Below are 13613 nucleotides of genomic sequence, written 5' to 3' on the forward strand. Positions count from 1 at the left end.
CTCAGGACTTACCTTAGACATTGGGATGTTGAATAAATCCCACCAGTTCCTCTTATCATAATATGCCTCTTCTTCTTGAAAGCAAAGCCCCAAAACAAAAAAGTTGAAATGGCAATTTATTTTTTGATAAATGAATTTTTTGAAACAAATTTCACAAATTTATTTCTATTATTATTCCTTATTCTTATTCCCTATTCTTCCAGTTAAAATTTAATTTTCAAAGTCAGGTTCAGACTTATGAATTCACCTAGTAGATATTGTTTGTCCTTTGCATATGACTTTTAATCGACATTTTATTGACCTAAGGATGTAAGGACAGAAATGTAATTGGTTCCATTTCTAACAGCAAAAAAGAAACTATTACTGGCTGTAATAAAATTTTGTGGCCTTAAATTTTAAATAGAACAGTTGTTTATACTTACTCAGGGAAATGGAGAGTTATATAGGAAATTTAAATAAATCATGGAACACTTGGTCCTGAAAAGTGCCCATTATGATACTTTAAACAAATTAAATTTAATTTAGAAGTTTCAGGTCTCCTGAGTGTCAGGGAAGGTGAAAATGCAGCCGTAAGATATAGAGACTGGCACGAGGAAAAATAGCCAGAAATTATGAACTTGGATTTCATTGCACGTCTTTGTGCTGCATCATTGCTTAAAAGATGATCTTGATGACCACTGACATCTTATAAGCTTGAGTGCAAAGTGAGATGGATTCCTTTTCCGTGGATTCAAGCTCATGATAGTTCCTGAGCCCGATTATAAAAATCCCTATCATAAGATTGTGAGAAATGAGAGGAAAGTATCAGGATTGAAAGCCTGACCCACAGATGACTCCCTTGTTTAAAGACAATGTCTGATCTTTCTTTCAGTGGATGGCTTCCTGAGCAAAGATCTTTACTATAAAAGGGAACTGTTTGAAACTTTACCACATGGATTAGTCTGATTTCTTAGGGAAGCACAATGGAGATTAGTGATTTGATGACAAAGGCCCATGTTCCTCAGAAAGTACCCCATGTTGGCAGCTAGACAGCACAATCAAGAATTGTCGTGGAATCATAGCAAACTCCAATTTTTTTTATAAGAGCTGGAGTGGGTTGAGTGATGGTCCCCCCCAAAACAGGTCCACATTCTAATTCCCTGAACCTATGAAGGTTACCTTATTTGGAAAAAGAGCTTTTGAAGATACAATTAAGGTATGGATTTTGTGATGAGGAGATCATCCTGGATTTTCCAGTGGGCTCTAACTCCAATAGCATGTGTCCTTCTAAGAATAAAGCAGTGAGAGATTTGACACAAGCAGAAATGGAAGAGGAAATATGACCACAGAGGCAGAAACTGGAGGGGTACAGGCACAATAAAGAATGCCGGCAGCCACCAGCTGGGAGAGGCAAGGAACTGGTTCTCCCCAGGAGCCTTGGGAAGGAGGAAGACCCTGCCAACACCTTGATTTCAGATTTCTGACCTCCAGAACTGTGAGACAATGGATTTCTAGTATTTTCAGCTACATAATTTGTGGTAATTTGCTATAGCAGCCACAAGAAACTAATACACCAGTAGTACATTCAATTCCCTCCATTTATTGGTACCTTTCCTAGTGTCTGCATTTCTGCATGAGGTATCTTAAAAGTCTTTCCCTTTCCATGCTCCTGCACATCCTTCTGGAATATACTCTATGGTAGTAGTACAAACCATTACAACCACATTTCTTATAGATTGTATGTGTGAAATCTGCAGACCTTAAAAAGTATTTGATCAAAAACAACCCTTGAATTAGTGATTTGTTTCCTTCCTGAGTTCACTCATTCAACAAATTCTTGTTGAACATCTACTATGTGCCAGGCATTATTCTGAGTAATGGGAATCCGGTGGGGAAGAAAATGAGCAAAAAACTCAACAGGTATTTTACAACAGGTAAAATAAAGAAATGAAATATGTAGCATGTTGGGAGGAAATAAAACTATAGAGAAAACTCAAAGAAGAAGGGGGGACAGGGAGTGGAAGTTCTCTATTCCTAAAGGATGGTCAGGGAAGGCTTTATTGAGAAGGTGACCTTTAAGAGATGGAACAGAGAAACAGAACCAATAGAAGCTACAAGATTTATTATAAGGAACTGGTTCACATGATTGTGGAAGCTGGAAAGTCTAAAATCTGCACAGCAGATGTCCCAGTTCATGTCCAAAAGCCAGAAGTTGCTGGAGAACCAGGAAAACAATTCAAAGGCCATTAGGAAAATTTTCTCTTTGTAGGAGGGTCAGCCTTTTGTTCTATTCAACTGATTGGATGACCCAGCAGATCCAATGGTAGGTAGGTTTAATATTATGTGTCATACACACACTCACTTATAAATGAAGAAATGGAGCTCAGTTAAGTAACTAGTTTCACTAATAGAAACTAAGCATCAAACATGATTATGGTAGACTCTAAAGTCTACTTTCTTTTCATTTATTTATTAAATTTTTTCAGTACTTCTAAAAAATGTGCTGGAGCTGTGGACTCCCAAAGATTCAGGGCTGATCGGTGTGTATGTGGGGTGGGGAGGTCAACATATTTTCCCCAATGTTCTGTTCACACCTCATAGAACCACAGAGAATTCTCCAACATTTGTAGGGCTGCTGTGAGAGCCCATAAAACTGAATTGAAGTAGCAATAATGGGATCTTCTCCTGTATGAGCCCAAGCACAGCCCTGCACCCCAATCAGCCAGTCCAAAAATAGTGTGAGCTTCTAAAGATGAAAGAGACCTGGTCCCTGCTTTCAGTTCACTGGTAATCTCATTAGGGAGATACAACCAAGTGAAATGACGGCTCTGTGACATTGACATAAGTAGACAGGAGCTTAAAAAAAAAAAAAAGAGTACTTGGTCTGCAGAAAATACCCAGGGAAAGGAAATTGTGAGTTGAGTGGAAAAAGATATTACAAGAGGTCCAGGGAATGTGGAAAGTCTGTAAAGGGACAGGCTTGAGCAAATTATCTTAGAGCAAATCATAGACTCCCTCTTCACAAGTTCCAAGTTTTCAGAACTTTAATAACTTTAGCCAGTATGTTTTTCTTTGTTTTTGGAGACAATAAATTCATATATGCTATAAGAGCAAATTCAACATGTAATCTTTCATTGATTTGATTTTCTTTTTTATTTGGTAGATACTACTTCATACTGAATCTCATCAAGAATAATGTGACCTGATTCACCCATCGTACTGAATGACTACCCCCCACTTTGTGAATGGTTTTTTGTGTTTTTTTTTTAAGACAGAGAATTTGCACGTACACACATGCACAGGAAAGGGTCAGAGACAGAGGGAGAGAGAATTCCAAGAAGGCCCCTCACTATCATGACCTGAGCTGAAATCAAGAGTAGGAAGCTTAACCAAACTGAGCCACCCAGGTGCCTCAATGATTTACCCCTTTTTAAATTTGATATCAGATTTTATTTTATATGCAGGCATAGCATCCCACGATAATTATAAGTGAAAAAAAACTAACAATAAAACACTTTCTATAAGCATTTTCTGTTATTGCAATCTGCAGAAGTAGTCTACTGTTATCTCGCATGGCAGCTTCCTTAAAACATGTGAGTAATGGCTATTAAGTCATTTTATGGAGTTATTTCTAAAACAATATGCTTTGTCATGTTACTTTAATTACCTTTAGCTGTAGCTTTATTTTAAAGAACAGAACCCCTTATCATAACTTATAATACAGACAAATTCTTTTTCCCCTTGTGGGAATCATGAGGCTAATGTGTTTGCCTTTTTCCTTCTAAAATAGATCTTTGTTAAAAGGAGATAAGTACAGTCACATTAATGGAAATCAGCAGTTCTCTTCATTCTGTGTTGAATCTCGAGCTTTTACTGCCTTTCTAGCTCTATCCTTCCATAAGACAAATCCTTTTGCTGGCAGGGGCTCTAAGCATGCATGTGCATGCAACTCCTGATTTATAATCTCTGCTCTTATGCTTGTGCTAATTGATATTAAAATCAGAATTCCAGGCTAGATGCTAATAAAGGAAATAAGTTCTGAACCATGCAGATCACAATTTTTGACGGTTTTATTCCTGTGCATGGAACTAACAGGCTCTGCAGTTCCAAATTCAAATTCTCCACTGACTCTCAGCTCATGTCTTTGAATGTGTGATTCATACTTGCAGTAACTTCTCAGAGTCATTTCTTAGGGATGCTGGACTTGCTTGGAGGGGCTTTAATTTGATTCTTTAGCTTTGTGCAAAGAGCTAGTTATTTGATGTGGTCTCTGGTTTGGAGTAAGAAGGGAGTAAATGTAAATAAGGCATTAGCCTTGTCCAATTGCTATCAAAGTTAGAATTAATAGCCTATGTCTGTAGTTTTGAAAGCATCTTGGCTTACGTGGTCACAGTTGCAAACTGTAATAAAATTGGAACAGAACAAGGAAATGATGACATCAGTGTAAAATAGAATGAAATGTGACCACTGCAAATGCCATGCTTTACAATATTCTAAAAGCCTGGAGAGAATGGTAAGGGCCAGCTTACTCATGCATAGGGATAGGTAGGTAATCAGTAAAAATGCTTACATAGAAAGGGAATGATGTTATTTTTAATGCAGATTTTTAATATTTGGATCAATTTTAGTGTTCTTTGTGAACTTTATATCAAATAAATGGTCAGAGCTATTTATTATCATTTCTTGCTAATGACTACTGGTTTTGACTATTTGTCTAGACTTACAAGTGATTCAGAAGGGTGGTTTTGAATGATATAAAGTGCTTTGTGGAAATGCAAAATCTCCTACTGAAGTATTTTTTATTATTTCATATTGAACTAAAGAAAGTGTGAGGATTTAGTACCCAACAGGTTCAATTCCTGGACTTGACAGTGAAATGATTACAGAAAAACAACAGGCCAAATCTGAAAAGGAAGAAATCATAAATTCTGAATATATATTCTTTAATTGATGTTAATCGCACATGAAGTATTTTTTTTAATATCAGAAACCACACGCAATTCACCAAAATGAAACTGTGAGTATTGGAGTTTGGAGAATGACAGTATTTCACCCTTTTGTATTTTACCAAGTTGTGGTTAAATCATGACCTGATAGCATCATCTAGACAAAAAGTTTGAGGAACTTCCATATTGTGAATATAGAGAACTTCTGTAAGGCATTATTTCAAAGTTAGGACATCCTGGCTTTGGAAAATTTCATTTTTTGAAAATTAAAGTTAGACATTGGCAACCCAGTGACTTCTACTTTCCTGCTGGAACAAACTTTAATATTAGGCCAGTAGTTTCAGGCCAACTTTTTGATTTGACAAGTTTTGATATGCCTAAAAACCAAACATTCACCCCCACCTTAGGCATATTCACTTACTTATTCATTGTATGTTTTATTTTTTTTAATTTTTTAAATTTTTTTAACGTTTATTTATTTTTGAGACAGAGAGAGGCAGAGCATGAACGGGGGAGGGGCAGAGAGACAAAGGGAGACACAGAATCTGAAGCAGGCTCCAGGCTCTGAGCCATCAGCCCAGAGCTCGACGCGACACTGGAACTCACGGACCGCCAGATCGTAACCTGAGTTGAAGTCGGACGCTTAACCGACTGAGCCACCCAGGCGCCCCTCATTCTATGTTTTATTAGATTAACATATACATTCATTACAAATAAAAGTATATAGAATATAGAATATATTTTAAAATTATAATGACATAATCATGAAAAAGGATGAAAATAGTGTTTTCTTTGTTAATATTCAAATGCCTCTTTGGCTCTCAAAGTGAGAGCACATGTGTTTGAACAGACTTCATGATTTCCAGTCTTAGTTTAACACTTTGATTCAGAAATTTAAAGCATTGGCTCTAAGTGTAGGTATTTTTTCAGTGTTTGGTTTAATAACTGTCCCTGCTGGAAGAAAAGATTCCTCACATAGATTTGAAGATTGAAATGGAAGAATGCATCTCAGCTATGTTTATTGCATCATTACACCCCTTTCATTCATTCCTATTCACCAATAGATGCTTAACTTTTTTTTTTTTTAATTTTTTTTTTTCAACGTTTTTTTTTTTATTTATTTTTGGGACAGAGAGAGACAGAGCATGAACGGGGGAGGGGCAGAGAGAGAGGGAGACACAGAATCGGAAGCAGGCTCCAGGCTCCGAGCCATCAGCCCAGAGCCCGACGCGGGGCTCGAACTCACGGACCGCGAGATCGTGACCTGGCTGAAGTCGGACGCTTAACCGACTGCGCCACCCAGGCGCCCCAGATGCTTAACTTTTAAGTGCTCTGCTAATTATACTGGCTTCACACTTTTGTTAACATGCTCTACACTTAAGGCAAGGTTTGTTGTTGACTAAGAGAAGTAATTCATATTTCAAAGAGCTTTCTTAATAATATTATTTTTTAGACTGATCCTCCTGTGGTATCTAATTGTTATCTCATGATGTAATAGTAAGGGAAAAGTCAACTCTGCCAGTTATTTATTGTTTAGCACTTGTATAATTGGTAGTATGGTCCATCTCCATTTTTTTGTAGGGTTGGTTTGGTTCAAATAGGAAAAGTAGCCCGTAAATCCACTTAACCTGGCCACATGGGTACTGAACATATCGCAAGATGCCAAAACTGAACATATAAGCAAGGGTTCCACTGTTAGCGCTCAAAGATGTGAGACCCTCCTCTTTCCTCAGAAGGCCTTTAGCCCTTCTGAGTGTGGCACCCATAGCCATCTGGCAAACACCAGCATCAAACTTTATAATAAGTATGAGTAAAGCTAAATTTCTTGCAGGTGGAGTTTCCTAGTATTCTTTTCCCATATTCCATTGGATCATTTTTCTAAGTATATTCTGAGCATAAATATGCCTCCTTGGAGGGTACAGGTTTAGAATACTAGATCATTTTTTTCTTCTCGAGAAAACAGATCATGAGTTCTTTTGGTGCTTAGAGAGTTTTGGTATTTGGGAGGCAGGAAAGATACTTGAAGTGCCCATGTTGTAAGCATTATCTCTTTGAATAGATCTAAGCATATTATATCTGTTAATTTTTGCTTTATGTAGTTTGAAGATATAATTATTAGGTGCATACATTATTTAGTATTGTTATGTTTCCCTACTAAATTGATTTTTTATCAATACAAATGTCCCTCTTCAATTTTTCTTGCCTTAATGTAATGCTATCCAATACAGTAACCACTAGCCTAGTGTGTCCATTTAATTTTAAATTTTAATTTTAAATTAAAGATAAACAGATTTAAAAATTTAGTTCCTCAGTTGCTCTAGTCACATTTCAAGTGCTCATGAGCCACATGGTTAGTGGCTACTCTATGGTATAGCACAAAGAACATTTCTATTATCCCAGAAACTTCTATTGGACAAGGCTGGCTTAAGCTACTTCATCTGAAATTAAAACAACTACACTTGGTTTCTTTTAGTTGATGATTGCATGGAGAATTATAAAAATCCACAATAATAGATGGAGCTTACCCTCAAAAATCAGGAAAAAAAAAATCAATAAGGATACAGAGCATTTGAATAACACAGTTAACCAGCATAATCTAATCCATACATTTAATACATTAACTCCAACAACAGTATAATACATATTCTTTTAAGCACATACTGAAAATTTACCAACATAGGCTCTGTGCTAGGTCATAAAGCCAGTCTCAAAACCTCAAATTATTAAAATCATGTGGAGTATATTCTTTCACCATAGTGGAATTAAGCTAGAAATCAATGATGGAAAGAAAGTAGAAAATCCCCAAGTATTTGGAAAATAATCAACATGCTTTTAAATAACCCAGGGGTCAAAGAAGAAATCAAAATTAAAATGAGAACTAAGTATTTTGAACTGAACAGTAATGAAAATACAACATATTAAAACAGGAAATGTGGTGCCTGGGTGGCTCAGTTTGTTAAGATCCAACTCTTGATTTCAGCTCAGGTCACAATCACGTGTTTGTGAGATTGAGCCCCTCGATGGACTCTGTGCTGTCAGCACAGAGGCTGCTTGGGATTCTCTCTCTCTCTCTCTCTCTCTCTCTCTCTCTCTCCCCCTCCCTCTGTCTCTGCTTCTCCCACAATAGAGCACACACACTCTATCAAAAATAAGCCTATTTTATATATATATATATATATATATATATATATATATATATGTGTGTGTGTGTGTGTGTGTGTGTGTGTGTGTGTGTGTAGGTGTATATATATATATATATATATATATATATATATACACACACACACATATGAAATGAAACATATGCAATGTTCGGAGAGCAATGCCTAGCTTTCCATGCATATACTAGAAAAGAAAACAGGGTGATACTCAGTGCCCTAAGCTTCCATCTCAGAAAAGTAGAAAAGAAACAGCACATTAAAACCCTGAGAAAGTAAAAGGAAGCATGTACTAAAAACAAGAATGGCAATCAGTGAAATAGAAAATAGGTGCGACACATGAGTGACTCCGTTGAACAACCAACTCTTGATTTTGGCTCAGGTCATGATCCTGGGGTCACGAGATTGAGCCCTGCATGGGGCTCCAGCACACTAAGTATGGAGCCTGTTTAGGATTCTCTTTCCTCTCCCTCTGCTCCTCTCCCTGACTTATGCTCTGTCTCTAAAATAAAAAAAAGAAAAGAAAATAGGCAATAATACAAAAAATCCAGAAGGCAAAAAGTTTTCTTTATTAGTCAAAAATGGTTATTACAATTGATAAAACCCCCTGTAACATTGATTTATCTCTAATGAACTTAATTGCAATCATTGCTCGGGTAAGTTCTTTGAAGCCATAATTTGCTAAACTTTCATCCACATCCATTCTCTTTCCATTATGCCAGGCTTTTTAAAAGCCTGCTTTTCATCATTAAGTTGAAGCATAATGATATAAGAGCATAATCAGGATAATAAAAGTACTGAAGGAAGGCAGAGCATTGAGAGAAAGCAAATCTGTGAACACAAGGAGCACAGGGGAGGTGACATTAAAATGAGTCTTTCTAAAGGACAGACAGTGTAGAGAGGGAGGGACAATTAAGTATTAATTTTTTAAAAGATGAAAAAAAAGAGTTTCCCCCCTATTTCACCTTTCAGAGAGGTAGGAGAAAATGATTGACAGGACACAAATATTGGTTTTAACAGTGGGGACAGAACGAGTATACTTGACACCAAGTCTCACTGCAGGGGGAGGCTTTGATTACTGAAGGCACACTTCAGGGGGCATGTACCTCCATAATCATGAGCTCAGCAGAACTGGGAGCACACAAAGGCATCGCATCTACAGTCTGGGTTTGGCTACCACCATACTGGTGTAACCTACTCACCAGTGCTTCTCAAACTTTAGTGTGCATGCAGACCATCTGGGGATCCTATTAAAATGCAGGTTCTGGGGCTCCTGGGTGGCTCAGATGGCTGAGTGTCTGACTTTTGATTTCAGCTCCAGTCGTGATCTCATGGTTTGTGGGTTCAAGTCCCACATCAGGCTCTGTGCTGATAGCATGGAGCCTACTTGAGATTTTCTCTCTCCCTCTCTCTCTGCCTTTCTCTCTGTCTCAAAATAAATAAATATAAAATAAAATAAAATGCAGGTTCTAAGTAAGTACATCTGGGTGGACTTTATAAGAAGTCCACATTCATAGTCTGACTTCATAACAAGCTCCCAGATGATGCTGATGCTGCTGGTCCATGGACCACATTGAGTAGGAAGATTCTAACTCAGAAGTCCAAGCTAGCAGCCCAAATACCAAATCATGACACCTGGCTTGTGCAGTGTTGGTGCACACAGTGTGGAATTAGCTGCTAACATTTATGAAGTGTGAAATTTCACATAAGCATGTGAAGCTTCCCTTGAAATCCAGGAAGTGCTGGCCAGAACGGGCCTGCTTCCATGCATGGCAACAGTTAGCTGGAGAGGAGTAGAGGCTGTCACCCTAAGAAGGCCATAATTTACCTTCTGCCATAAGCCCCACCTCTATCACCCTGACCCCTTGTCCATCATCCCTGGCACTTGTTCATTCTGCCATCCTAATCTCAAGGGCTCTCAACCTTGCCTTAAATATTGGAATCACTGGGGAAACTTTGAGACATACTGTTGCCTGGGTCCCCTATCCAAAGATCTTCATGTCTTTGGTTTGAGGTGAGGCTTGGGCATTCAATAAGTTCTCACATGGTTCTAATATGCAGCCAAAGAGAGAGCTTCTGTTTTTTATGTTTTTTTTGTTTGGTTTTTGGTTTTTGGTTGTTGTTGTTGTTTTAGAGACAGAAAGAGCATGTGAGCAGGGGAGAGGGGCAGAGGGAGGGCATCCTAAACAGGCTCCATGCTCAGTGCAGAGCCAAACTCGGGGCTCGATCCCATGACCCTGGGATCATGACCTGAGCTGAAATCAAGAGTCAGCCACTCAACCAAAAGAGAACTTCTGTTTAAATTAATTTAGTAACCACTGTGGCAAGATTCTTAGCCACCATCTTCAGAAATTCTGATTTAGGAGGTCAGGACCATCCATCCCCTAATATTTGCAGGACCAGAAAAACAAAAAGTAAAACCTTTTTCTCTTCCCACCCCCACCCCACCCCTGTTCTTTCCTGTGCCATAAAGGATCATCTGTGCATAGGTGTGGACACCCAGGCCCATATATCCAAGGTCTGTCCTTCCTTTCCTATAAACGTCCACCCTTAGGGAACCCCTCAGACTCAAGTATGTGCAAAATGACTGCAAGGTCTGCTCTCAGGAGGACTGACATGGGAAGCAGACTGTGAGGGACTGTAAAAGTGTCTTGGGGCCAGTTATAAGGGAATTGTGGTAAGCTGGTGGGGTGTTTTCTGACACCAACCAATTTTCTGAAACCAGCTGGATGTCCTACAATTCAATTCAATTCTGATGCTAACTACCAGGAGTTAGCACACACTCTATAGCTTCAGTCCCATGAGTCTACCCCCCTTGGTATGCTAGGCCACCCATACTTCTGACTAACTGGCTATAAATCAGGGGTTCCCACAACCCCCTGCTTTAGGAATGTCTCACAATACTAACAGAAGCACTTATGTTTATTGAGGTATACAGGGTGAGGTCTGGAAGGTGCCGAGCAAAGGAGCTTCTGTCCCCAGGAGTTGGGGTTGTGCCACCTCCCAGCATGTAAATGCATTCTAAGACCCAGAAACTCTCTGAATGCTGTTGTTCAAGAGTTTTTATAACCCAGTCTCCAGCCACCCCCTTTCTCTAGAAGGTGGTACTAGAGGCTGAAAGTTCTAATGCTCTAATCACTTGGTCTTTCTGGCCATCAGCTCATCCTGAGGTTATCCAGGGGCCTTACCTTAAGTCACCTCATTGACAAAAGCTCAAATGTGATGAAAGGGACTCATTATGAATAACAAAAAAACACTCCTATCACTTAGGAAATTCCAAGGGTTTTAGGAGCTTTGTGCCAGGAATTAGACACAAAGACCAAATCATTTCTTATGACACTCCACCTGGGTATCTCCACATTCCAGAGGTCGTGTCTCCAGATGAGCTTGCCCTGTGAGGAATGTGTGTGTGAAGGAGGCTAGAAAGGGCCCATCAGGATCCAACCAATGGGCCCTTTGCCCAGATCTAAGGGTGGCTTTCTAGAAGGTCAGAGGTGGGCCGGAGAGTCTCATTCACAGTCTCTCCCAGGAGATTCTGAAGCAGGTGATGCACAGGGTTCAATGGGAGAGACAAAAGAAGAAAAGTTTTCCCCTTTCTCCCTCTGCTTAACAGTTCTCAGTACCAGTCAGATCCTGGAAACTGCACTTGGAACATCAAGCTAGGAATTTGTCCTGCTTTTGCAAATGGATCATGTTTGGGGGGAGTTGGAAGCCAAACACACTTGGAGTCTTCAAACAGTCTATCCCAGGAGAGAATGGCTGCAGGCTTTGAGAAAATTAGAGAGATTTAGGCTGGCTGCACCCTCTGCTTCTAGGAGCTTTTTTCTGCTAGAATGCTATTGTCATATGTGGTCTGAGAAATAAGAGAGAAGCCAGATACTCAAGCAGGCACTGCATCCAGCTGGGTTTTCCCCCAGAAAGTAAATCTAGCCCTGGCTTCAGGATTTTGAGATAACGGGAGCTGATTTGATTGAGTTCTTTCTGGGTGTGCAAGCAGTGTCTGTGAGGCTGACTTTACCATCTTGATGCTATGTGAGGAAACTGAGATACAGAGACTGGCCATGGGCCCAAGCTCATGCAACTCTCTACTGGCCAGAGGTGAATATGAAGCAAGGCACCTGGCCCTAGAACTCATATTCTCAAACCCATTAGCCTACATGGTCTCTATAAAACACATGTGTTTTAGGGGCACCTGGGTGGCTCAGTCAGTTAAGCATCTGACTTTGACTCAGATCATGATCTCACTGTTCATGAGTTCAAGCTCCACATCAGGCTCTGCTCTGACAGTGTGGAGCCCACTTGGAATTCTCTCTCTCTCTCTCTCTCTCTGTCTCTCTCCCTCTCTCTGCCTCTCAAAATAAATAAAACTTACACACACATGTTTTAAATCTACCCCAGATTCAAGTTGAGAGCTGTGTGATTCCCAGCAGTTTCCTTTCTTGAGTGCAAAGGAGGTTGCACTGTGCATTTCATGTTTGTCACAGCCTTAGCAGACCCTGTAGCCTCAGGGCAAACCAAACCACTCAGAAATACCCATGGGCACATTTTCTACTTCTGCTTACAAAGCCAGGAAATGTGCTCAGCATTTAAGGGGCTATAGTTGTATCAATAGTGCTCATGAATCATGGATATGCAGGAGCTCCCAGGGGCCAATATTCCTGAGAAACCAGACTGGACTCTCCTTACTTGGTCAGGAAAAGACAAAAGGCTAAATTATCCAGGGCAGTTACTCAATGATTCCCATCCTAAATATCTGAAGAAATAGGAATGAGAATTCCCCAGCCTGCTCCAGGAGCCCAGTCTCTGGCAATTCTATTCCAAGCAAAAATCCATAAACCTAAGGTTACAAACTGGTAACTGGGCTGAAATAACCAGCGGACACAATTTATTTGACTCACACATTGTTATGGTGGGGGTTTTTTTCTTTGCTATTCTTTTATTTTCTGTTTGAATTGGTTTCCAACTTTTAAAAATCAGGAAATTTCCTATTTTAAAATGTTTCCAGGCTTCTTTCGAAATACTGGAAGACCTAGCCATTTTGGGTAAAAGTTCCCACTTGGCAGTACATCTCTGGACCTGGGGAGTGAGCTCCCCTTTAAATGGGCATATGTACTCCCTTTAGCCACAATCACCACCACTCATTGTTGCCTTATAGCCACACAGCACCATCACTGTTGCTTATTCACCTCTCTTCCTCCTATAGAATGCCTATAGGCATTAGCACTAATAACTGCTAACTTCCTGTTGTTCAAGGCCCCTTGTAATTTATGACACCTATTATTTGCTTGTATAAGCCTTGCCTCAAAAGGTCACACCAGCCTAGTAGATGGTTATTGCTTGGGGACTTATACCAGATTGCAAAATAACCCTGAGTGCCCACCTGACCTGCAGTCACTAAGTGCTTTACTAATGGCATGTATGGTTTGTTTTATCCATGCCAGTTCCAACATGTGGTGGTAGATGCCTGGGGCTTTAAGTTGATAAGGATTCCGTGGCTACCTAGGTTCATCCTGAAAGACTGCCATGATTG

General features: G+C 39.6%; 1 protein-coding gene across 3 annotated transcripts in view; it reads left to right on the plus strand.

The window, feature by feature from the left end:
- Positions 1–13613, plus strand: part of PLCB1 (phospholipase C beta 1) — a 696728-nt gene that overhangs the window by 648171 nt on the left and 34944 nt on the right. The window contains exon 33 of one of the 3 annotated variants that reach the window (XM_019462547.2): positions 3143–3265. The exons of the other annotated variants lie outside the window; for them this stretch is intronic. The gene's annotated coding sequence lies outside the window, so the exon portion shown is untranslated. Of the gene's footprint in view, positions 1–3142; positions 3266–13613 lie in introns of those variants that run through there. 3 annotated transcript variants of the gene reach the window in all.

The sequence above is a fragment of the Panthera pardus genome, unplaced genomic scaffold (genome assembly GCF_024362965.1).
Source record: "Panthera pardus isolate Hobbes unplaced genomic scaffold, ASM2436296v1 HiC_scaffold_25, whole genome shotgun sequence".
NCBI lineage: Eukaryota > Metazoa > Chordata > Mammalia > Carnivora > Felidae > Panthera > Panthera pardus.